Source organism: Corapipo altera, unplaced genomic scaffold (genome assembly GCF_003945725.1).
Source record: "Corapipo altera isolate COAL_440 unplaced genomic scaffold, ASM394572v1 78, whole genome shotgun sequence".
NCBI classification, from domain to species: domain Eukaryota; kingdom Metazoa; phylum Chordata; class Aves; order Passeriformes; family Pipridae; genus Corapipo; species Corapipo altera.
Genome location: NW_020884904.1, coordinates 3,920,051 through 3,945,281, shown reverse-complemented (window position 1 = coordinate 3,945,281; position 25,231 = coordinate 3,920,051). Strand labels below are relative to the sequence as shown.

Sequence of the window (25,231 nt, the reverse complement as noted above, 5' to 3'; positions counted from 1 at the left end):
TGACTGGAATGGGAGAGGTGGTGCATACTTTTCTTTTTCTCGGAGCTCCATCTCAGTCCAACAGGAATGCTGTCCATGTAATCTTAGCATCACATTTCACATTAAGCTCATGATGAGCTGAATTTTTAGTAGAACTGCCTATGAAATTTCAGATGAAACATCTTCTCATTGGAATACAACAGCTTGTTCAAACAGAATGTTTTGGGCTTTGACAACTTCCCAACTCAACACAGATAGGAATGTCTTATAAAACAGCTTGTGGGGCTCCTAAATCAACATTCTTTGGCAAAGGGGTGATGGACTTCCTGGGTTGACTGTGGCACCCAAAGAGCTGCTTTATTCCATTTTGAACAGAAATGGGAATAAGAAGCAGCCATTTTTCTGAAGCCTGTGTTTCTGAATTTCCTTTCCATCTCCAATTCACTTGTTTGCATTTCAAATCTCACCCAAACATCCCAACAAAATTCTTCTAGCAACACAGAAATGCTAAATATCCTCTGGCCTGACTACTGGAAAGCAATAGAAGGGCTACAAGGAGGAAAGGGGAAGCACTGAGAGAAGTGGTGCAGCAGCAGACTCTAGAGCCTTCACACACTTCTAGAGCCTACTGGCTGCTGAAGTACTGGACCAGCTTGAGAACTTTTTCTATCTAGGTCCAGTCCAGCTTTCACCTTGGATTTTATTGCAGGAAAAAGCTATTCAATGCCATCACTTGTGGCAGTACTTAGCATTACCTAACAGTTCACAAGAGTACTCTAGAACACTTAAAAGAAACAGATGCATTAAACTCCCAGAGCAAAGGGCACATCCTCATGCAGAAACTGTCCTGTCTCTTCACAAATAATGACATGACATGCTGAAGAATCTTCCTACACTTTAGAAAAATAAAGAGTAGCAGGGAATACACTGGAAGGGAAGTGCAAAAAGTGAGAGGGTTGGAGATGCACCTTCCTTATTTTTTACCATCCATTTATTTTCACCTTCTCACAAACATAAGTATACATTCATGTACCTTTGTGTGGCACTTTGCCCCCTAGTAAACATCAAATACTCTGAAGTTAGGAGGAACTTCTTACGGTTTATGTGCTCCCTCTAAGAACACCACATCATTTTAGTCGAGGCAGAGGGAGGGTCTGGACAATATGCTAAGACATAACATGGCCTACCTCATAAAATGCATTGTACCTACTGAAAACCAAGTACCCACTGGCCTCAGTGCTGCCCACTGTGCACTGTGTGCAGCCATTAAATAAAGTCCCCAGCATTTTACCAAGCTTGGACAATCACACTGGACAACATAACAGGATCAATGCGGGAGATGAGGATAAAGACCAAACAGCTCTAGAGATGTCCTGGAGAAGACTAGTAAACAACAGGCCTCCATAGAGAAGGGTGATAGAAAACTCAAATCACACTGAAATTTATCAAAGCTTAAAGCTGCTTACAATAATGGCTCAAGGTGAACGATTAATTTCAAACCAGGCCAAATTGAGGAAAAGAACCTTGATGCACACACCAATTTTGTTTCTCAAAGTCAAGAATTGCCTAATCAATAGTAGTGCTAAAAGGAGATGGGCACTCTCAGGGGTACCATTACAAAGAATTGCACTGGATTTTAGCCACCTGGCTCCCAATTGCTTTAATAGCTGTCACATGGCTAAAACCCAGTCTGAAGCTTTAAAACCGCACCCCTTGGTCTTTCTGAGCATCCACTGCTGTCAGGTGGCAAATGTGAAACAGCAGGAGGGACTGCGAGATTTACTCCTGTATTGACCGGTACTAGAACATGCCCAAGAATTTGCACTGCTGTTGCAAGTGTCAGTTACTGGGTGAAGAAGGCAAAGCAGGAGAGGGTAAAAGGGGCGAGTGAGAGAAAGTGAAAGAAACTCTACTTAACCCTTCCGCTGTTGAAGTGTTGATAGCAGTCTGCATCAGGTACTCACATTGCTGGCCTAATCCAATCAGCCCTCCTCTTCCATTAGCTAAAAATAAACTGGCACTTTTTAGGTAATGCTCTGACTGCTCTCCCCATTCCAAACTGTGCTCAAAATCTTAATGGAAAACCTTAGAGGAGTTTAAGGTTTTAAATCAAATAAAGAAGCAGACAAAAGGAGAAAAATCCAATCAGATCAGAAAAGGTTTGCTTATACAGGAGCTGGTTTTCTTTCCCTTTTCACCAGCACTGAACTCCACAGGAGCATTAGCTGGAAAGACAGAAGGAAGTAAACAAAATGGAAGAGGAAGGAAGAGTTTCTCTCATGCTCCTATTATACATAGTATTACACAAGGAGAGGTGGCATCATGTCAGTGAGATCTTAGCTTGACTTGGTTCCTTGGCCTGCTAGTAATCAGCTATGGGATGGTAAGCACCCTGCTGCCCTTCTCCAACAGCTTCCACAGCTCCAGAGCCCTCCAGAGGTGGGATTGCCTTGGTGTGCCCAGAGGAGAGCAGTAGGAGTCGGCCTCTGCAGCAGCCCTCCTCCCAGGAGGTCACCATGTGGTGGGGCTCTCACAGAACATATAAATAACCAGCAATATCAAACACTTTTTGAAAGGAATGGGGAAAATATTAATTGAATCATAGAATGACTTGGGCTGGAAGGAACCTTAAAGATTGCCCGACCAGGTTACTCAGAGCCCTATCCTTGAATGCTTACAGGGATGGGGCATCCACAACCTCTCTGGGTAACCTGTTCCACTGCCTCACCACCCTCACAGTAAAGAATTTATTCCTAATAGCTAATCTAAATCTACTCTCTTTCAGTTTGAAACCATTCCCCCTTGTCCTGTCAACACCTGCCCCTGGGAAAGTTCCTCTCCAGCCTTCTACTAAGCTCCCTTTAGATACTGGAAGGCTATCATAAGGTTTACTCATGAAGAGTAACAGATTATGTTTCTAAGTGGAAGTGGTTGGGCAAAGAGAATAGAGAAATAAAGTAAACCAAGGGACTTGAAAAAAACAAAGTAATTGAAAAAAAAATCCACCATCAGTCCTGTAACATAACCTGAGCCTGTAACTTGAGTGGGAAAAAAAAAAATAAGTAAAAAAGATTTTGCACTATCAACCTTCCTGCCAGCCATCTAGAAGACTCTACATCTAAATTTTAGAAGGGTAATAGTTAGACAGTGGTTAGAAGAGAAGAAAGGGAATGGAAAAATATTCTTCAAATAGTAGATAATTGTTACAAGCATGCAAAAACTAGGAATTATTTTATATATATATATATATATAGGAGCCTGAACACATTTCATAGTATGGCCCTTTTTCATTGAACCCTGCATACTTTATACGTGCCTTAAAAAAATTATTTAAAAACAAACTAAAACACAAAAAAAATTACCACAGTCCCCTGAGACGAAGGAAAACTGTACACTACAGGAAATTGAGAGCATTGAGATTTCTATTGAAATAAAGGACAGGAAGATGGTACCTGATCCAGAACCCATTAATTTGGTAAGCTCTGAATCCAACTACGAGCGTAGGGTCACGAGCCAGAGAGTATTGGTGAGTGCTACGGTTACGCTGGCTTTTGCAGTATCTCTCTTCATAGACAGCAGAGCCCAACCACATCAGTTCCCCTTAGTTGAGCTGGATTGGCACTTTGGAAATCCTAGTGCACTGGAAATGTTTAAATCCTCACATTTGAGGAGTAAGAGCAACACAGAGCTCAGCTACTGGCTAAATGTGGTTCAAGAAAAATAAAGGTAGAAGAATTGGCAGGAGGAGAAGAAGAAGAAGAAACAATGAGAAATAAAACGGAGAGGGAAATGAAACAGAAAAAAAGTACAGCAGAGAAGGGAGAATAGGAGAGAGTATGGGAAACTGGGGGGGAGAGGATTAAATTAATCAAAACCAAGAAAGAATTACAGAAATGGAAACAATGAGAAACACAGGAGAGCACTTGAACTCACAAAATAAAAACAAGTAAGAGGTATATTGGAGGCAACAGAAGGAAATAGTGAGGAAATGAAAGAGAGAAAGGAAAAGGTGTGAGGACCTGAAAATGGCAAGACATAGGAGAGAAAATGGGAGAGAGGAAAGGGAGGTAAAGAGAAGGAATTGTAGAGGGAAAGGACCAGAAAGAGGAGAACAATCCTAGGGAGCCTGCTGTGGTGGGTCGCAGAGGAGTTCACAAGCCCATGCACTCCAACTATTTCTTTTTGATTCTGTGTCATTGTCAGGCTTCAGACTGCAGCTGCAAATTGTTTGTCTGGCAGTTCTGGTAGGTTTGATTCAATAACTCCTGTAAGAGGGCAGGCAGGATATCAATGCTGCTTTATTGCCTTTTTCTCTGCCTACAATAGCAATCCTCCAGTTATACAGTATTATAAAGTGCCATCACTGGGGGTTGTATCTCAGCATAGTCACATCTCATCTTCCTAGACTATAATAAGCTGGCAAAGGTAGAAGTCTGAAACTACGTGAGCTTTGTGAAATGATTAACATTGAGGCCTAAAGATTGGCATCGCAGGTGGGCACCGAGCAGACAACAGACCCTCACTTCCCAAGTACCACAGTGAGGGGTGGATATATCCTACAGGATCAGCTCCACCAAAATGCACTTGGTAACCTTTGTCAACTCTCAGTTCATCCACTAGTGAATAAAGCATTAACACTCCAGAAAGCTGCAACCACTGCTAGTGAGCAGAGAAAAAAACCCATACAGTCCTGTCAGTTGGGTAACTTTTCATGCCTCTCTTCAAATCCCTTGGTTGTGAACTCTTTACAAATAATCATGCAGCAACATTTAACCTAATATTGGACTGACTGACATGGACCTACCATTATTCCTCCTGGAAGTTCATTTCTTCAGGCTGTGGGGGTGTACTTCGCCAGTCTGAAACAGAGGAATTTCTCCAGCCTTGAGTGTGCACGATCTGTCAATAAAAAAGAGGCTTTCAGTTACACTATGTCATCAAATAGCACCTTTTACAAACACTAAATTCAGGTTAAAAATGTCACATCAAAACAGGAAAATCATCACACAGAAAACTGCCTGCGAGGCATTTTATTTGTATATTTTTAAAAAAACCCTCAAAAATTCCTGACATATTGTTCTAGTTAAAGCCACACAAATAGGAACACAACTTCTCATTCAGACCTGGTCATTACAAATATTAGGAGTACCCAAATAGAAAGAGAACAATTTAATTTGCTTAACCTCTGCCTCACATATACACACATACAGAAATCCCTCTTTCATTGTAAAAATCATAGATGGCTGTCTTTAAGATTGTGTTTAGAAGCCATTGTGATTTTACACTGCAGTTTATTTCATATATTTCCACCCTTTTGAGTCACACTGTTCAGCCTCCTACTTATTCTTAATAGATTAATTTGCGATTGCTCCCTCGACATTTCAGCCTTTCATGACGGAGAGCAGTTCCTCTCATTTCACTCATCAAGGCTCCACATAATAATGAAAGTTCCCATAGGTCACCTCTATCATGCCTTATTTCCTTAACCCCTTTAGCCTTCCACCCTGATGAGTGTTCTTAAACCTAGAGCTGTCTGGGTTAAGGCAAAAATAAAATTTTTCCTGTATGGAAACTGCAACCAAATCTCTATTGCAACAGTTCTATAGAAAATGTGGCTATAAACATGTGATTTCAATTCTCCAACACCTTTGTATTGTCATAATATTCTATTTGTTTTTTCCAAGGAGTCAGACACACAGAATTGCTGAGATACTTCTCTAATAACCCCACGTGTCTTTTTTCCTTGGTACACTGAATAATACGAATTCTGATGTGGTTCACCAGCTCTAGACCTACTGTTAGAGCTACTAAAAGACCCCAGTCCTTCTTGGCTTGGTTAGAATTGCTTCTTACTTGTTTACTAATCTTTGCATTTGGCAGAGTAATCAACGTCTGCTATTTTACTCATTATAATGTTTCAGAATAAAATTGATAGGCAAGATCCTGAGCTGCCATAAGTTGGTATGTCCCTAGCATCACTTCAGTGGTCCAGCTTCACACATTAAATAGATGCTTCAAAACAAACCTGGAGGGCACGCTGCCAGTTTGAATTTTCTAGTTGTTACTTATGACCAATAGCTATTTTCTAAGTTGTGGCCCTGTTCCATGATTACCACTGATGTAGGAGAAAGTCGTGACACAGCCTGCAGGCAGGCAGGCTCTGGGTGCAAGTGAGGGGCAGCTGAAAGTGTAGCCCTGTTCTCCCAGGAGATCCACATTAAAAGACCAAATCATCACATTTATTTAAAGAATGATTTTACATTGCATCATATTCCAAGTTGCCTCTTCCTTTGTGCAATCTGTCCATTTCAGGGAAGACAAAGTATTTCTAACCAGGAATGTAGTGCTAAATAAAACAACTTTCATTCATAACACAACCTTGAGGGTTGTGCATCATTAGAGGGATACAACAGTTAGCTCAAGGTAATTCAGTGCTGATTGGGTTGGGGATAATTTTCTGGCAACTAAGGATGGAATTGAGACCAAGAAATCATTTCAAATAACTGTGAAGGAGTCACAGGATAGCAACACCTTCCAGTCTCTAGGGACCTAGAATTGATTTGAACTGGTCTACCACTTAAATGGAGAAAAGCTATTATCCCATCACTAATCTCTTGAGCCATTCAGCCCCACTTGAAGCAATTTTTTCTTCAATAAGCTATTTTACATATTTCACTTAGTCCACAATCTATGGGAGAAGCTTATCACATGATTTGTGTAAAAAGATAAATAGCTCTCCCCTTTGCATTTCTGTTTATTCTTGGGTTTGTTGCTAACATGACAAAACTATTAAACATGTTCCTCCTCTTCCCTCCTTATGGAACCCTGCTTTTCTCCCTACCATTCCCAAAATAAGACAACTTCTTGTCAGCTTTTGGAAGAAGACTCAGCCTGGGAGCATGTGTTCTAGGTTTTTTTCCACATAAATGTAAATTTATTGCCCTCAAATGTCATAGCAGTCATCAGTATAATGCTGATACCTCCTCCATAGCATTGCAGCAGAAGAAGGGTAAAATCCAGGATTTGTAGTGTAGAGACAGAATTGCTAAAGATGAAATTTGGCAAAGCAGTCTTCATTCTTAGGTACATTCATGGGCACCAAAAGGTGGACACGCTGCTCATTTGTATACAAAGATGCTGTAATTATTAAGAATGTCTTAAAAATTAGGCCTTTGGTGTCTGATACTAGGCTTGCAAAAAATTAAGATACCCATATTGGAAAGTCACATAAGAGAAAGGGGCTGTGAATGAGGCCATGCCTGTGGTAGAGCAAAGGCGAGCACCAGGGAGGTCAGAGCTGTGGTTTGGCAATGGGGACACTGGCCCAGCAGGAGATTCCTTTCTGGTGAGAAAACAAACACACGTTCATGCTCAAACCTCTCAACTTCTCTCACTGTTTTTTCACTCAGAAGAGCCTGTCTTGCCTACTTTATGCTTTCTCTTCATTAAGCATTTCCTCTGTAGTTTCTGTTACCGCTGAATTTACTCAGCCTCCTCCATCACTCCCAGAATTAGAATCTGTGTCTTTGAAAAAACAGAACTTTCTTCATTTCAGGCAGCTAATCCTCCTCCTGCTCACCACACAGGTTACACTGCTGGAGTAATACTACTTTGATACTTTTCCTCTGGCAGCAATTAGAATCAAATCAGCACCAGGCTGTTTATAAAAAGGGATGTTGCTATAATGACACTATCAATTCTTCCAAACATTGTAGCTATTTATCAAGTGATTAAAGTAAAGTAACTTACTCCAGGTTTACTAGCCTATTTTCCATTGGAACTTATAAGATTTTACTGCCTCTAGTATGGCACTTGGACTGCTAATAATTTCAATTTTATTACATTATCATATTTTTTAGATTTATTTCTAGGTTTTGCATAAGATTCAAATTGTTACCCAGTTGATAGAATAATATAAATTTATCTTGGTCAAAAATCACATTAGGATAATTATCTTGCCCTTTTGGCAGATAATTTTGTTTGTAATATATTGAAAATGCTTATTTTTTCGTTTTTCTAACCACTCATTCTTATAGAAGAGGCTATTTTTTCCTGATGGAGGGAACTCTATCTCCCTTTCACTGTCAAGAGCTGTCATGTCTCCTCAAATTTTTGCCTCTCCATTAGGGAGAAACCTAAAAAAAGGTGCCTGCTCTTGGGTTACCAGCAAGCTACCATGGACACCCAGATTCCCAGCAGGCATTACAGGGCTGACTCATCCACTGGTCGTGCTCCACTGCAGTGTCAGGGACTCATGGGGAGCACTTAATCAGGCAGTCCCACACTACAATTAAGGTAACATTTATCAGAGCAGGGTGTTGGGAACACAAATTAACAGCGGCTCTGTGACAGCCTCTTGCCCAACACATGTGCTGTGGTATCCATGCACCTTCATCATGCTCCTCAACAACTCCCTCCTTCTCTTTGGTCGTGAAAATATTAATTGCTGATAGCTGGCAGAAAAAAAACTCCTGCCTCAAGGAATGAATGGATGTCACTGGCTGATTTCGTCTCCCCTTTCCCTCTCCATCAAACCTAGGTGGCCCTGGAACCGCTGCACTGCCTCTCCTCCTAAACTGATGCTTCTACTTCCACCTCCACAAAGCAGGAGGCTGCAGAGAACACTGCCCAGGCAAAGAACACAGAGACAATTTAGCCAGATACTAAATACTTGCTCAAACTCCCAAATTATCAGAAAGATACTACTTATGAGGTATCGGAAGAAAGTTGAAGCAACTAATGCAGGATTAAGCAAATCACACCTGACCCTCTGGCCAGGGGCTCTGACTCTAGGATGCCTGAACAGCCAAAAATTATCTCCATCATTAGCACTTTGATTAATTCAGGTTAGATTTTTCAATGTAGGGGAAATTTTAATACTTAAAAAGCAAACACTCGCAATTAGATGAAATCTGTCAGATTTTTTTTGTGTGTGAAAAACTCTCAAAATAGTGCTTGTTTAGGAGAAAAAAATCAGTTTCAGGAGAGTTAAAGTTTCAAATTTTATTTAGAATGCATGGGGTTTCTGTTGTGCCTATACAGCTTTATTATAAAATAATAATTTATACTGATATGCTTTACCTTGATGTTAATTAGTAAAATAAAATAGCTCCTCCTACTTTAAAAATTATTATGGATGTGTGCTGCTTAGTACTGATGGAAACAACTCTTTTACACAATAAAGTAAGTGATATTCTAGTGTACAGAAAGGATAGCAATACCCTGATTTTTGAATAAGTTAAATGCTGATTTTTCAATAATTCTAATACACCTAATTCTAATAATCCAATTCTAAATTTCAATTATTCAAATTCTCTCAAGCAGTAACGACTGAGTTACCAGATACTGGGTAATATCCAAAAGGTTTTGAGGTATGATATTGAAATAAGAACTTTTTTTGAGCAAAATATGTTATGCAGTCTAGGAGCTCTATGAAAGCAATTGTCTCCTTGTATTTTTCCCCACTTCTTGCTCAAGGGCCCAAGAAGGTACAGGGTGCACCCCATCTTTCTATCTGCTTTAATGTAGGCAAAGCTAAATTGCAGAACACCTAAGAAAAGTCCCAAAACAGAGCTAAATTAAATTTTGTTTAAATACATGGTTTGTACATCAGTTTTGTGATTAAAGTGAAGATCAATTTACATATTTGTGTTATTTCTGATGACAGTATTATGGAATCTATATAGACAGAAATTCACCCCTTTCTAGTAAGAAAATATCTACTTTTCTTCTTCACCATTGCTCAGAACTCAGGCAACATTACATGCCCTTCAATGGCCACAGAACCAACAATGTGGGGACAACGCACACATGACAGAAGCCAAGTACAAGGGAAGCATCTCAGGCTCCCAGCAGTGAGAATGGGTTCAATTTGGTCGATTTCAGTGAAGTCACAGAGAAATCACACCAACAATTTGTATAAATCACAATCCAGATGGGTTGGTAAAGAAAAAGTTTGACTGCTTTGCATACTCCATATCTCTGAACATTTTTTCTTCTTGTAAGGACATGGTGAAGAAGCTGATGATCATAAATTTGGAGTGTATCAGCCCGTCCTTTAACTCCCTCTTTATTGCTTTTGAAACATAATACATGCATCTCAAATAAATTAAACATGTGACATATAAATTCAGTTCATGTTTTTTGGGGGTTGTCAAAATCCTGGGAAACAAAAACGTTGAAAATCGCTTGTCAAAACGTTCTGGGATGAAGTAGTTAAGCTGTCATCAACAGCTTAAACACTGTTTATTTGAATATGTAAAGCAACTTTTTAAAAAAACAAAAGTACAGAGTCTGTTGATCAGACTCCTTTCTCCACATGTCTTTATTCTGCTTCCCTGATCTCCTGGGGAAAAAAAACAACTTCACATGGAGTGTGAGAGCATATACACCCACAGTGAAGAAAGTACTCTGCTCCACTGACACAACTGATCTGACAAAGTATGGCAATGGTATTACCATGGCACTACAGGATTATTACTCTGCAGTGCCCATTATATGAAATGGAGTTACTCTGTGCTTACCACAAAACAGCAAGTAGCATTTTTCAGTAACGCAATAAATAACCCTTATCATCTCTGTATCTACACCTTTTGCAGGAACAGATACAGAGCCAATCTAAAAACAAATCTAAAAGTGGTATAATAATACTGGAATGACATGCCTCTTAAGCTGTTTACAGCTGACAGACTAAGTGAAATGGTTTGACAAGGGAGAACACAGTATGTGTTGACAGCCCTGCTTAGTTCATATTTGAAAGGCAAAATTAAAGTCATACTTTTACAGGGTGCAGAATTCTGCTCACCTGAAGGACATTCCTTTAAGCAAGACATGGTATTAAGCCTCTGCCACCCTCCTCCTCCTGACTCCTATTTTTATATGTAGGCCACTAAGTGGCACACCTCAAAAACCGGTCCTGACTGCCTGTCTCAGTAATTGTTCATGAAAAGGTATCATTTAGAAAAGTATGGATAAAGCAACAGTGAGACCAGCCATAAACATTCACTCTCCATAATTTGAGGGAGCACAGCAACATTTGGGCAACATTTGGCTTTTCTTACAGCAGGCAGCACCTTCAGGAAAGAGGACACATCAAACAAAGGCGGAGTACAAATCCCCTCTGTCCACAGAGACACCTTTCACTTGATTACAGGATATGAGAGAAAAAACATAAAACCACAGTGAATCCTAAAAAAGTAAATAACAGCTAAGATAGGTCAGAGGAAAGGGCTGGAGACAGGCACTAGGAGAAACAGAGCAGTTTGGCAGCTCTGCGATGCAGGGAGCAGGCAAGCTCAAAGGACAAATGGTGGCAAAAAACCAGCCTCTCACTCTTACTTTGTCCTTGCTAATCCCATCAACTGGCAACAACGAGGGGCTGTCAGCAACTTATGTGGTGGTCAGTGTGAGAATAGTTTGGTGGACTCAGGCCAGCTACTATTGAAGAGGTTTCTTCACTGCAAAATTTGTTGCTGTTACTTGGCCCTTCACTGTTAGAGGCCATGGGAAGCCATGAGCATTCACCTTCCCTCCCACTCTCAGAGACTGAGGCTCTGTTAGCATAAGACAGGTGACCCTGATGAGGAAAAGCTATTCCTTTTCTGCAGATAAGCCCAGAGTTCAGCTACTAACATTGCCAGTCAGTCCAGCTCTTTCAATGAGCCTTGTAATTGGTGAAAATGAGCCCAAAGTTGCCAAATGAAATCATCTTGTTGAGGGGAACTACCAGGAAAGCATTAGAAATATTCTGCACTTGGAGGCGTAGGATGCAGGTACCATTGCATTACATTGGACTGACTCTACCATTTAAGCTGATCAGAACCAAAGTACCTGGCTGCTGGCAGGACCTTCCTTACAGGTAAGTGGAGAGTTATATCCAACTGCAGCCTTAGTCCACATCTAGTATATGCAGCATTTCCACGTCTGGAGCCCACTGGCAGATCAAGAACAGGGACTGTACAAAATTTCTGGGAAGCTGTAGTTCAGGAATTGGAACGGTGTTGAGTGGAAGTGTTTTTTCAAACTAATGGAAGTTTTGCCTACATATTTCTTCCCACACATGAAGGTCATCAAATGTTTGTGTGCCAAATGTTAGAATTGATGCCATCCTAATGAACTCTGAAAACATTTTCCTGTCAAAGCAAATAGAACAAGTTGACATCACTGATCCCAGCATCGACCAGAGAGGAAAAACAAACAAACCATCAGTTAAAAAACCAGAGGGTTTTTTGTGATCTAAGTTCAAGGATGTGAGTCCAGCAGCACAATGACAAAGAGGAGCATGGTGGAGATGACAAAAGGGTTACAATAACTGCAAAGGAAGTTGATCCTGAGGAAAAAAAATTGCCTCAGCATCAAGGTTAGAAATATCTGGGCTCCCCCTGCTCATACTGTGAGGCACACAGGAGATCCCTTGTGTCTGAGCCGTGCTGGATTATTACCTGTAACATGTGCCACAGGCTAGGACCTGAGTGGAGAGCAAAACCTACTACTAAACCCTGTCAGAAGTTGCAAAATTATTACTCTTAAAAGCAAGCCAGCACCTCTCAACTTGTCTACCAAGAAACTTTTTCTCTCCTACTTGAGATGATTACCCTTGCAGACTCCTCCTCCTTCACCTCCCAGGGCATCTCCCAAACCATCTACCCAAGTATTACGCATGGAATGGTAATCCTGCTACAAGTGGATGCAAGTACAAAGGAAGTGTGTCTTAGTTATGCTGCTAAATTGGGTTTGGGGAAATCCAGAGACATTTCTTCTTTCCAACACATGATTCCTGTATGTCCCTTGGCAAATTCATGAAATCATTCCACATGGGAAATAACCATACCTCCTCCTTTGCCTCTCCTGTTGTTCAGAAATCTGGGACAGGGTCAGGGTTAGCGTCCAAGGAAATGTCCAGTCTCAATCTCTCTAGGAAGCTTGGTGGTCAGGATACAACTAAATAAATCTAATTTTACCATTCACACAGTACAGATGAAAAGACAGACTTTCTGCAGAGTACACTGGGTATGCAAGCCTGGTGAAAGCAGCTAGGTGCCAAACACCGATGAAAGTCCCAAATTAATGTTCCTCCTCAGCTTCTCTGGCCATTTTGTGAAGGAGATTTTTCACAGAAATTGCTACAGGATAGAGGTCCTGATGAAAAGTACAGCATTAAATTTGGGAGTAATGACAGAGGAACCAGACCAGAATTGAAAGGATGAAACACACTTTGCTGCTCCCTACATCAAACACATTTCCATTTTATTTACTGTTTTAATTTCCAGTTCTCCCATGCTCACCCTGTGCCGCCACCCATGTTTTTTGAACTGAAAGGTATTATCTCAGCTCCCATTTCTCCAAAAGTCAGTTTTAATCTCAGTCTCTCTCCAGCCCTGCAGTTTTCCTTCTCCTTGACAAGCCTGACCACTTAAATTTCTATCAGCTCAGACAACATTTACCCACACCCCTTTCTGTTCCTATATCATTTCTTCCCCTTCCAGTTTTTGTGATGCCATCATACATCTATGCCAGCACACAGAGCATGCAGCAATAGACATATAGATCCTGACTGCATTCAGGAAAGGGGAAAGGTTGAAGTGAATAACATCCTGTGTATGAATGATTTCCTTGCTTGCTATACTACACTGAGCTGTGCTTTCATCTACTGTGATGGATGTGAGTTATGGGTCACTCCCTCACTTGTGAAAATAAATGTACAACACTTGCCAATTGTTATACTGTATATTACAAAATTCTATCACTTAAGATTTATACACTTAGCAAACCAATCACACAAACAATACAGGTACAGCACAACAGCTCTACTACCAGGTTTTTTCCCTGTTGAGACAGACAGATGCAAAATCACCCTTAGCCATAAAGTGGTGCTACATTATCCAGAGGGGGACATTTTATGGACAAAGAGTTTATCATATCCAGAATTTGCCTTGGGTGCAGTGGACTTAGCATGTGTTAAGTAATGCTTAAGTGATTTGCTGAAGTGGCCTAATAGCACAAAACACTCCTGGCTCTATTTGCTTATAAATACATTTCAAGGCCCTGATTGAAGTCTGTAGTGCCCTAAATGGTCTGAGACCCAGTTATTTAAGAGATATCATCTCTCCTTATAAATCTTATGTAGTAATTCAGAACTACCAGAACTACTGTTGCTTTCTTTTCCTGGGTGGATGGTGGGGTGTCTTAAACAGGAGATGCATGAGCCTGTAACCTGTCCTCATCAGCCTTCAGATACATCAGGGGACTTCAGACACAGTAGAGGACCATTTCAAGGAGAAATATGAAGCTGGCCTCTTCAGTGTGACAAACATCAGTTAATCTCTTGACTGATCTTTTACATCAGGTATGTTAGCAACAGAGGGCCTGCTAAGACTGGTCTTGTGTTCAGAAAAGCTCTTCCAGAAACCTTTTTCTCTTTCTCCTATAACCACAGAACCAGCATAAGGGCAGAAAAATCACACTCTCGCATGTACCATCTGTGCCAAAAGGTCTGAGCTGCTCTTTGCATCCAGGTTATTTGACTGGAGAAACTGGAAACCCCTGCTGATTCCAACTCCCTTAAAATACTCACAGTGCCACTGGCACATCTTAGCTAATGGGAGTGGGTCCTGGCCACTTGTATTTTATTTACAACCCCATGTTCCATTTCAGGTTCATTTTAACTGGCATGAGCTGCTGAAGCACTGGATGCTCTTATCTGCTTTCCTCAAGGAAACAGATACATGAAATACATAAGATAGCAGGTTTCAAAGATTAAATGCCATAAACACAGATTAAATTATATGCTTTTTATTCCTTTATGGAACTCTTGTTCAAGGCATTCTGTTCCAAGTTTCCAAAATAATTTCTGCTTACATTCACATTTAGAAACATTTAAAACACAGCAAAGAGGGAAAACATTTGTGAACAGAACTGGCAACACAGAGCTCAGGCCTGCCTTCCAGCTGCCCCCAAACCTCAAAAGGCAGCAGTGGAAACACCCAGGGTAGCTGAGCCCACTTTGGGCAGGGCTCTGCAGGCCCCACCAGGGGGGGTACCAGAGAGGTGCCCAGCAGCGACAAAAGGTGATTTTGGCACAACTTCTTCTTAAAATTGTAATAGTGACACAGGAGAAACAAGAAGGAAAGCATTGCCTTAATGCCTATTTCCATGATGCCAGCAGAGACCGTCTGGTCACCTTCTTGAGAGGAAACTTGATTACTTGCCTTTTCAGTAAGGCTGCTCTGATGAAAAGGAACCAAGAAAGACAAATACCCACCCACAGCTAACAGCCTCAGAGGGTTGTTTTGCTGTTTGCTTTAGTTCACTGGCTTAAAAGGGTCAGCAACCCTCATCCTGAGGACCCTATTAGAGAAGTAGCTTTGAGCAAAACATATAATTAACCTTTGGAACTCACTGAATCAGGATATCATTGAGGAAGCATATGAGAAAGATTTCTTTTTTTTTAAAGGATTGTATATAAGCAATTCTAAGGACACAAATATTATCAGTGTTTTTACTATAGAGAATTTACTGGTAACACCCTCTAAGCACTGTGACTCCAGAATCAAGAACAAACAAAACCAGGGACTGATAATAAATTATTCACTCACCAAATGGTAGGTGAATATGATGGGCAAAATACAAAACAATAAGATGAATCCAGACTGCTTAGAGTCTTCAGAAAGTGCCACTCTCAAAGGCAGGAATAGAAACTACAGTTGGTGAATGGATTCTTGAGCTATTCCATTATGGCAATTTTTGTGTCCAGCTCTTTCCTTCATGTTCACTTACTTCCTAGCTCCCAAGTGATGGCCTTTAACAATCTCGGAAATACTAACCAAACAAACATAAACCCCAGCCTGACCACAAAGGCTTAACAGGCAAGTTGAAAGGAGTATACACACAGAGAAGATTTCAAATGGAAAGAATCAGGAACCAAATGAAAACATTTTCTTTTGCTGTGGAGGAGACTCAAATGGCTTCTGCTAAGAAGGATCCAACTGACAAACCTGCCTGAGAATGACATCCTTCAAGCAACTTCTGTCATATTTAGAAAAATTTTAAAATCCCTGGGTTAGAGGGACATGGCAGTAGACAGGAGACATGAGATGTTTGGAATCTGCTCATACTTAGAGTACTTTGAGGCAGTAAGACTCACAACTCTCCCTCGATACAGGGAAGGTCTGAGGTGTGCAGCACACGCTGAACCATCAGCATTCTGGTTGTGAGAGGGTGTGGTAGGGATCTAAGCAGAGAGGATACCACAAGTTCTCCAACTTTTTTCCCATTACTCTCAAAAATATTCAAAAAACCACATCTTTAGTACTACTGGGTGAGCTTATGAGAGAGGTAGAAATTGTATATCATTATATTTCTGTGGTCATGTGACCAACTATCTGACATTCACAGAGCTCTATCCTCATCCTGGATCCCTTCACGTCCATCAATCTATTCCAGCTTTGAACAGGTAAGCCCTTAGATTTGATCCAAAGGATGTTCAAAAGCTGAAAAAAAAAATAAAATTGTAATTTTGGCTTTAACACTTCTCTACACAAAGCCAAAATGTCGTCGTGTGTAGTGATGTGGAAAAAAAACCCCTTAACAAAAGCCCCTGCAGCCTTGTGAAACACAGAAAGGGAAACTATGCTGTGAGTTCTGACATTAATAAAAACATAAATTGATTGATTCTAGAGAATTTATTGAACAAAATTTAGTTAGGGTCTTTTTGTTTTGTTTTGTTTTAACGATTGCACACCACTTAATTTTTATGAGCTCGATTATGCCTTTAAGGCACATTCCAGCAGAGGGCTGAGGTGAAAAAGCCTCTCCAGGGAGGATGCAGCAGAAGGAAAAGCCTCTGGGATGTGCAGGAGTTCAGCTAATCCTTTCTAGGTATGTGTTCAGCATTACCTACTTGCAGATCTTGCACTTCCCACTGGAAAAGCAAATCTCTGGACCAGTGGCTGGGAGGTTTCTGCCTCCTTCAGCACACTGTGCCCAGGTTCGACTGGGGGCTGATGCAAACCTTCCTTCAGGCATAACAGCTGCTGGCTTTTTCATGAACATGTTATTCAACTTGGGGACCTGGTCCCATCACTAAAACCTGGAACGTCTCAGGAAGGATGAAGATCATGTACCTCCTGTATTCCACGACAGACAATGCTGGCAAGTTTATAAAAAGTCTAATTTTCTTACTCTCAGAACTAAGGACTAACTGCTCCTCTCACCTGTCCAAGAAACCTATTCATAACTAACCATGAAGGTCAGAAGCTCTTTGACCCCAAGGCTGCTGTATCTCAAATCTCTTGAAAAGCAGGTGCTGTGCCTTCCACTTCACTTGCCAAATAAGAGGACTGTACACTTCCTTAGCAGAACAAGCTTTAAGTTACTGGGGAAAAAAAGTACTAGAAATGACATAAAGCATTGTTCACAGTGTTTGTGATCCTTGAAAAAACTTCAAAGCAAATTCCACCGGGTGCTACAACTGTTCTAGTTACTCAAATGCAGCTTCCTTCCCTCTCTTCAGTGCTGTTGCATATTGAAACGTACACGCGTGTTTCCAGCAAATAGGTACAAGTCCTTGCTTTAATCCATGAATGCAAAAACATTTCCCTCAGACTTCTTTTGAGAAAGAATTTTGGACTCCTAAAATGCAGTGTGCACCATCTGGGCTTCCCAGGGTCTAGTATCATAGTCCCTGCAGCAAACAATCAATCCCAAGTCTGAGCAGCAACAACCACTCCAGCCTTTCTGGACAGAGGTGCTGGTCCTTTTTCCCAAGAGGTACCACAAGCCATAGACTGTTTCTGAAGTGATTCAGGTGTCAGCAGAGCTTCTCTAGAGCAGCACTCTGAAGCTGCTGAAGGCTGCCTGATCTCCCTAGTTAGCTCCTTAACTTGGCTCCTTGGGGTGACTATACATAGCCTGTGGTGTGGGGGCAGCAGAGGGACAGACCTACTGCTTTGTGTTCCTGGACTGCTCCAGCTGAGCTGACCTGCGTCCTCCCCTGCCGCTTGCCCACGTAAGTCATGTGCGTTGGGCATTCAGTCCATGTCTTCATTCTTTTTTCCCCGTCTTCCCTCTGTTTTGGGTCCCAGTCAAACAATGTATTATAAAGAGTGTTTGGAAAAGTAAATAATGTGATCCTGGGCAGATCAGTGGGGAAATACAAAGTGACTTTAGAGGCTCCCCCACCCCAAGACCCAGAATGAATAAGGGATGCCCATACTGAGTATTAATTTTTACAAATCTCTTAATGCCCTGCCAACACTGAATCAGCAGCACCCTGCACCACACTATCATCATGCAGCCCTTGGTGCAAAGCTGTCCCGATGGTCCCAAGCAGAGCTGTGTGCAGTCTCACAGCGCTGCCACCCAGGAGGGCTCCTCCAAGGTGAGGGATAAAGGAACAGCAGGACTGATACTGTGTCTAATGTGGCACAAGGTTCCCTCGGCTCAACGTGCCCCGGCTAATGAACGCACTGCCCCAAGTGCAAACAAGCCAGGAAAGGTTCTGTTTTCAAAGCAAACGTATTGCACTTCAATGAAGATTTTTTCCCCCTAAAAAGTTTTCATATACACACTAAATTAAGCTTGAGAAAAGGGGACATTTCATCTTTAATCTATTTACTTCTGAATATTTAACATACAATTCTGGCACCAATCACCAGATTTAACTGGAAAATTACTCACTAATCTGTTTGCTTATTTGGAATAATTGGGTAGGCTGCCAGGGAAGAGGATTTCCTACCCTGTTTAATATCTCAGTTAGTAGTCCAATTTCAGCTTGGCGGCATAATTACTCTGACAGAGCTGTAGCCACAGGGCCTGTGAGTGGGGCTGCTTTTTAAACCGTAAATTATGGAGGATTAGCATTTATGAATTTTAAATCAGGGCTGTGGTAGGAGACACTAAAGCTGCTTAGAGCTTGCAAACCACTGCATTCAATCACCAGTCATTAACACATTCCTTCCCAGGACTTCCTGCAATCACATTTAATAAAAAGGTATTTCTAATTTGCTTTAGAATATTGCAGCTCTGTGTCCCCCATGTAACACCAGGCATAAGGAGATGAACTTTCCAGGAAAAAAAGTATCACAATTTAATTTGACCCTGATTTACCTCCCACATAGGATGTTACAGGGCCATCTCCTTTGCTTGATTCCTACCATTTCTGTTACCAGATGGATAAGGCGTGGTTTGATCCCCACTAATAACATGCGGTTTGATCCCCAGAAAACAATTAAAAAAATTAAAAGTGATGAAAACCAGAGCTGCAATGGGACTGATCGGCAGAGATCTGAACTCTGCCATCCCCCTGGCTCAGGAGCTTTGGCTTGTGAGCTCTCCACTGTTGTGTTTGCCTGTCAGGCTCACGATGAATCATTATGGGGTAAATCCTTCCTTTGATGTAGGCATGTAACTTCTTTTAAGGCCAATGAGAGTTATGTACATGCACTGAGGGCAGAATATTTCATGCCCTGAAGAAGAAGTCTTAAGAAAAAAAACTGCCAAAAATCACACTGCTTTGAACTTCGAAGTTGCTCCACTTGGGAGTCTAAAGAGCTCTGAAGCCGTAAGACATGCATCCAAATGCAAATGCTGAGCCCTTCTTCCTTCTAAACATGTGTATCTCTCCCTCTGTGAGCCTAAAATTCAGCAAGGTATTTAAGTTAGTTCCTCACGTGATTGTTTCAGAGACCAAAGCCACACATAGGAAACCTACAATTTTTACAGAGAGTTTTCATATGCTAAATTATATCTATGTGTGTTAACAAAAATACATAGATATGTAGAGCCTCCTACTGCAAAACAGAACAAAGACATGAGTGACAGTTACGTGCAGCAAAATAAGAAAAGGAAGAAAAGGTGGCAAATTGGTCAGAGTAAAACTTGATCCAGCACCTGTCACTAAAACCTGAAGAAAACACAGGCAATTTAAAAGGGAGGTTGACTGAACTCCTCCCACAGTATCCCCATGCAATTAGCCCAGAAACTCAGAAGAGCTCTGTGCTCTCCAAGCTACCCCCAGAAAGGGACAGAGGGAATTCCCCTGCCATTGCACAGTGATGGGGATTTGCACACCCTCCTCAGAGTCACTTGGCATTGACCTCTGACATAAGCAGGATAACAACTGATGATGCCTTGCACTGCAACCAACAGTGCTATTCACTGGAGCAACCAGATGATTTAAGATTCCCAAACCTCACTGAAAGTCGCTGGAAATTAGGCATTTTGAAAAGTCAACACTTTTGAAAATACCTTTTAATCTCCTAAATTACTCACGCTTTTGAAAACTTTACTCATCCTAAGTACTTTGGGGGCCTCGATCAGTGAAAGCTAAACTGAAAGATGCTAAGGAAGGACCATTTACACAAAACCCTGTTCAGCTCTTATCTCTTCCCTATCCTCCTAGCAACAGTAGACAGAAAGAAAGCAGAGCTCTTGGCAACACCAGCCCTGTGCCAAGAATTCATCTGACAGAGTGACAGGTCCCTGGACCCTATGAAGGCTACTTAGACAGATGGATTTCTCTCCTCCTGCACCCTGAGTAGGCTTTTTCTAGCTGACCTCCTTCCTTTGAAGGCTGAGTGGTGCCACCACTTCTCCGCAAACTGCAAGAAAGATGAAGCCTTTGCTGCCACAGGAAGAACAATTTGATCACTCCTCAAATGCAAACTGTCTATGTCTCAGGCACCAGCTCCACACACTGATCCTCCTTCTAACCTCTTCTTGCCTATACATAGCTGAAAAACATTTCTTAATTCTGCTTTTTGATTGCCCCACAGTATTCCCACTGATGCTGATTCCATGTGTATGCATATGACAGGGAGGCAAATGTTCTTTGAGCATGGGAGAAGCAGCAGCATCTGCTTGGCACACAGAAGTGTTCCTCTGAGTAGTTTTTGTTCCTTTGAGGAGCAATTAGGGGCAAGGGATGGACACACACAGGTGACCAGGATGAAATGTTCCCCAGTACTGCTTGTCTGGATCCTGAATTGAGATTTGGGTAGGTGGCAAGGCCTTGATGTGAAGCTAACGAACTAGAGCAGTGCCCAACCTCTAAGGGCTGTTCTTTGCCAGTAAGAACAGAGTGCAGTGAGCCACCTGCACCTTATCTAAAACACCTCTTCAAACACACTCATCCATATCATCCATCATACTGTGGGACAGGAAAGAGGCACGGTACAAGGAATTGAAAAAAAACAAAACCCACAAACATTTCAGTTGCTGTGCATTTTTTGGAAAGGCACCAAACAGCAGGACATTCTCCAAAGAGCTGTTTAAGCTGGCTTTGGGAGCATTGCTGTGATCTCTGCAGAGACAACATAAAGGCTGCAATAGAGACCAAATTCAAAATCCTGACAATCAAAGTCTGAAACGAAAAAAAACTAAACAATTTACACTCAACTCCTACACAGCATCTCTAAGCAGCTTCAATTCCTCAGCATTTGGGCAAAGAGCTAGGGCACTTTCTTACTCCTCTCTGTACTATGCAATTGCCTCAAAATGTTGGCTGCAGCCAGAAGGTGTATTTTAGTCCTCATAAATCAAAGGAAGTGGAATATCCTCTACATTTAATGTCTACGTTGTAATGTTTCTAAATACATCAAAATCCGTTCTCATCCCACAGGGTTTCTCTCTATGGCTCTGAAAGTATCTCAAAACTTGCAAAACGAGAAAAAACTTCTTCCCCTAAGGCAAGGGGTGGAGGGAGAAGTTGCAGCATATATATATATATATATATATATATATATGTGACTGATAGAACTTTGACTTGGAAATCTCTCTTCAGTAGGCTTAATACACTTCCTCTGCTTGAGAAATGCATAATGTATAAAGCAATCCTGCCTGCCTCCTTCTCAAAGCCACCTGAACAATCTCCTTTCATTGGCCATGGGGCTTTACAAGCAACTCCTCTGTACAACCAGGTGGCTCAGCACATGGCCTTGCTTTGCCACTGCAGCCAGAAGCATTTTAGACTTATATAACTTTACCTCTAAAAGGTTGGTTGCTGGCAACCAGAATCATCACCATTTCCTCTGACAAAGGAGAGGATCCACTATTGTTCTAAGTCTCTTCCAATGCCGTACCAAGACTGAACTCTTCTCACCTTATGCCTTGTTTGGGAAAATGGTCAATGAGATACTGTGGCCAAGAGTGTCCCTAAAATAATTCAGAACTGCATTCACTCTCAGGTGTGGTTATACTGAGCATGGTATTGGTACCAAAATTGCAAAAATACTCCAGCATACATTGTTTAGTGTGAAGGGAAAAATGGACAGTAAATAATTTGGTGATGGCCACTAACAACTAAATATTCTTTTTCCTGAAGAAAAACAATGATTCTTACACATGCTGCTGCATGAAGACTGGTAGTATTAGCTACATAGAGTACATATTTGACAGGCTCAAAACCTGCATAATTTTACAGTTTAGCAAACTGTAGCATTTTGGCCTTAATAAGAAGGGAGATGAGATCTCATATTGCTACTCTAAGGGGGGAAGAATTAGTTTAGTTCATTATGCCCATCCAGAGCAAGAGGCCTTTATGGCTGTGGAGGTCAGGTTCCTTCTGCAGAAAACAGTTCCAAACACAGAATCATTCAGAGCATTTTATTGCCAACAACACTACAGACCACAGTGCACTGGCCTCTCAAGTCCTGCTTCATCATAGTGTGAAATCAAGTGTTTCTTATTGGTTTTCATCGAGCTTTTGGTCCTATGGCACATGGTGAAATTGTTGCCTTAAAATGATGCAGCATGCTGAATACTTTGCTATAACCTTTCGGTTCCCATATGAATTTCACTTACTTCTATGGAGACACGAACTTGATGAATGACAGCTGAGACTATTTTCATTACTGTTAAGGGGATAGCTAACGAGTCAAAGCGTGTGAGTAATCTCTCATGTATAGCTTGATATACCTATATACTGTAGAGAGCATAATCCCATAAAGCCCAGGTTAAAAAATAATTCTCTCATCAGAAAACACGAGGGACTCATCACTGAAAAATTTACTGGTCAGGACTGTAGATCTGAAGAAATTCTGCAGAAATCCTGCAGAAATCAAAAAGGACATCAATGAGCATGCCACCTAATCACACCCTGGGCAGTAAAAGCCTCAGCACTGTCCTAGAAACACTGGAGTCACAGGAGAAGTTTTGCAATGTTTTGGCTATACCTGTTGCATGATGGAAAAGGAAGGCTGAAGACAATGTGAATCCCGGGAGGCCAACCAAGCAAGGTTAGAACTAGACCATCCAGATACTACTGCACAGAGTCAAATCTCAGATGTGCCTTGTTTAAATGTTAAAACTCTTCAGGACACCTTTGTATTGTTATAAGTTGTTGAATGCCTCCCTCTGCTTCCTGGTTTAACCTGGGGAAAAACTACTGAGGCAGGGAGAAGGGGCATCAGCTCAGAGGATCTTTGAGTCTTTGAGCTTAATTTTCTACAAAGGGCTTAGTGCATATACTTGGTATATTGGATTCTGCAAGAAATTCTCAAGTTTTTACCATGCTCAGATGGAAAAGCACTTCAGCTGAAAAATCAGTATCTCCCTCACGCACCTCCTTGTATATAACAAAGACAATTTCTCCCACAGGCAAGCTAAGAGAACTGTAAGGTCTTTTTTCCCTTGACAATATCTGCCACATGGCAGATACTCCTAGGCACTGGAAATACACTACTAAAGGAAATGGTCCTGTGGAAAGGGGAGTGAAGAGTATGTAAATAGGGTTCTCTGGAGCGATCCCACTCCAGCATCACTCCCTGACCATCAAGAGAAGGCAGGACACTCTCTCTGCTCTTCCTACAGCTTCTGCTGTTAGTAAGAACAACACTTGTTTCTACATTGCAAAGCTTAAAAAACCTTTCCTTAGTCTTCCAGCCTTCAAAACACAAGAAGTTTTAAGAGTGAAACTTCTAGATTGCAGATGAAAACTGATTTATCACACCAAACGGATCCCAAGTCAGATCCACAGCTGGTGTGACTGACTTCAATGCCGTAGACTGATTTCCACTGCCTGAGGACCCGCTCTTCCACAGTTAGTGACATCTCAATTTCCTTTTTAATAAGCAACAGGCCCTTTTATAATGGGATATATAGAAGGAGAGATGTAAAAGCTTATAATGTGAAAATTGATTATCATGTACTTCAGACTATTTCCTGCTGTGCCCTTTGTTTTGGTATGCGTGTTTCATTTCATTACTCCGAGCTGTTTCACCGGCTCTGAACGACACTATGAAATACATTAATTATCTCATTATCTGTGGGGCAAAACCTTCAGTCCTTCTTAAAAACCATATTCACTCAAAGCCTTCTTTGGGTTCATTAGGGATTCTGAGTGTGATGAGAGAGGACAGGACTGCAGATACATTGCAACAGATACCAGATAAGATTCTCGTTCTGTTTGTGCTTTTGCCACTAAAAATACAAACAAAAAAAAACCACCCCACATACAGTGTAGGTTTGCCTTTAAAAAAAATAAAAATGTTCAAAATAAAATTGCTCTCGGGTTCCCAACCCATATGTCAGTGTGAACCTACAAGAACTTCAAAGCTTAGTCATAAACTTCCAAAATAGAGGAGAAGAGAATGGCAATGACAGGTAACTTTACTAATAGCCCACCAGAAGGTGCTACAGAAATATGGCAATGTCAGCTAATTCTGAATTAGCCTCTACATCAAATAAAAATAATATAATATTTTTATTTTCATAAATAAATCTTAATTAAGAAAATGTCTCCTCAAAGCATAAAGTAGAGGAATGTAGAAAAAACACCTCCACAAAAATCTGTGTCGCACACTCTCACACTTTGAATTTAGGATCGGGTTGGGGTCATTTTGTAAAGAAAATAATGATCCAGGCCCATCACAATTTGTGAAAGTCAGGTTAGAGTAAAAGCAAAATTCCCCACCGTCCTCACAAGATTTCTCGCCCTGTTCTTTTGTGAATACGCTAGAATGGGTGATGGATGGGAGGCTGCCCCTTTCTAGAGTTCTTGCTGTGTTTTGTGATAACTCATTATATTTCTTTCTTTACAAATAGCCCCATTAACGCTCCAGAATTGAACAGAATCATAAAGCTTGAAACATCCCACTCCCATTCCGGTAGAGCTAGAGGTATTGTTTCATGAATTACAGAGCTGCCAAAACCTGATTTATCCAAGCAAAGCCTTCAAAGCCAAGTCACAGATATATATTTATTTATTTGGGATTGTAAAGAAAATACTTTTTACTGAGATAAGGATGATATAACCTAG

General features: G+C 41.2%; 1 long non-coding RNA gene across 1 annotated transcript in view; it reads right to left on the bottom strand.

The window, feature by feature from the left end:
* The window catches only part of LOC113950952, a 139,364-nt gene that overhangs the window by 47,516 nt on the left and 66,617 nt on the right, over nt 1-25,231 (bottom strand). The window contains exon 2 of the long non-coding RNA XR_003528940.1: nt 4,784-4,878. This is a non-coding gene — a long non-coding RNA (uncharacterized LOC113950952). The remainder of the gene's footprint in view (nt 1-4,783; nt 4,879-25,231) is intronic.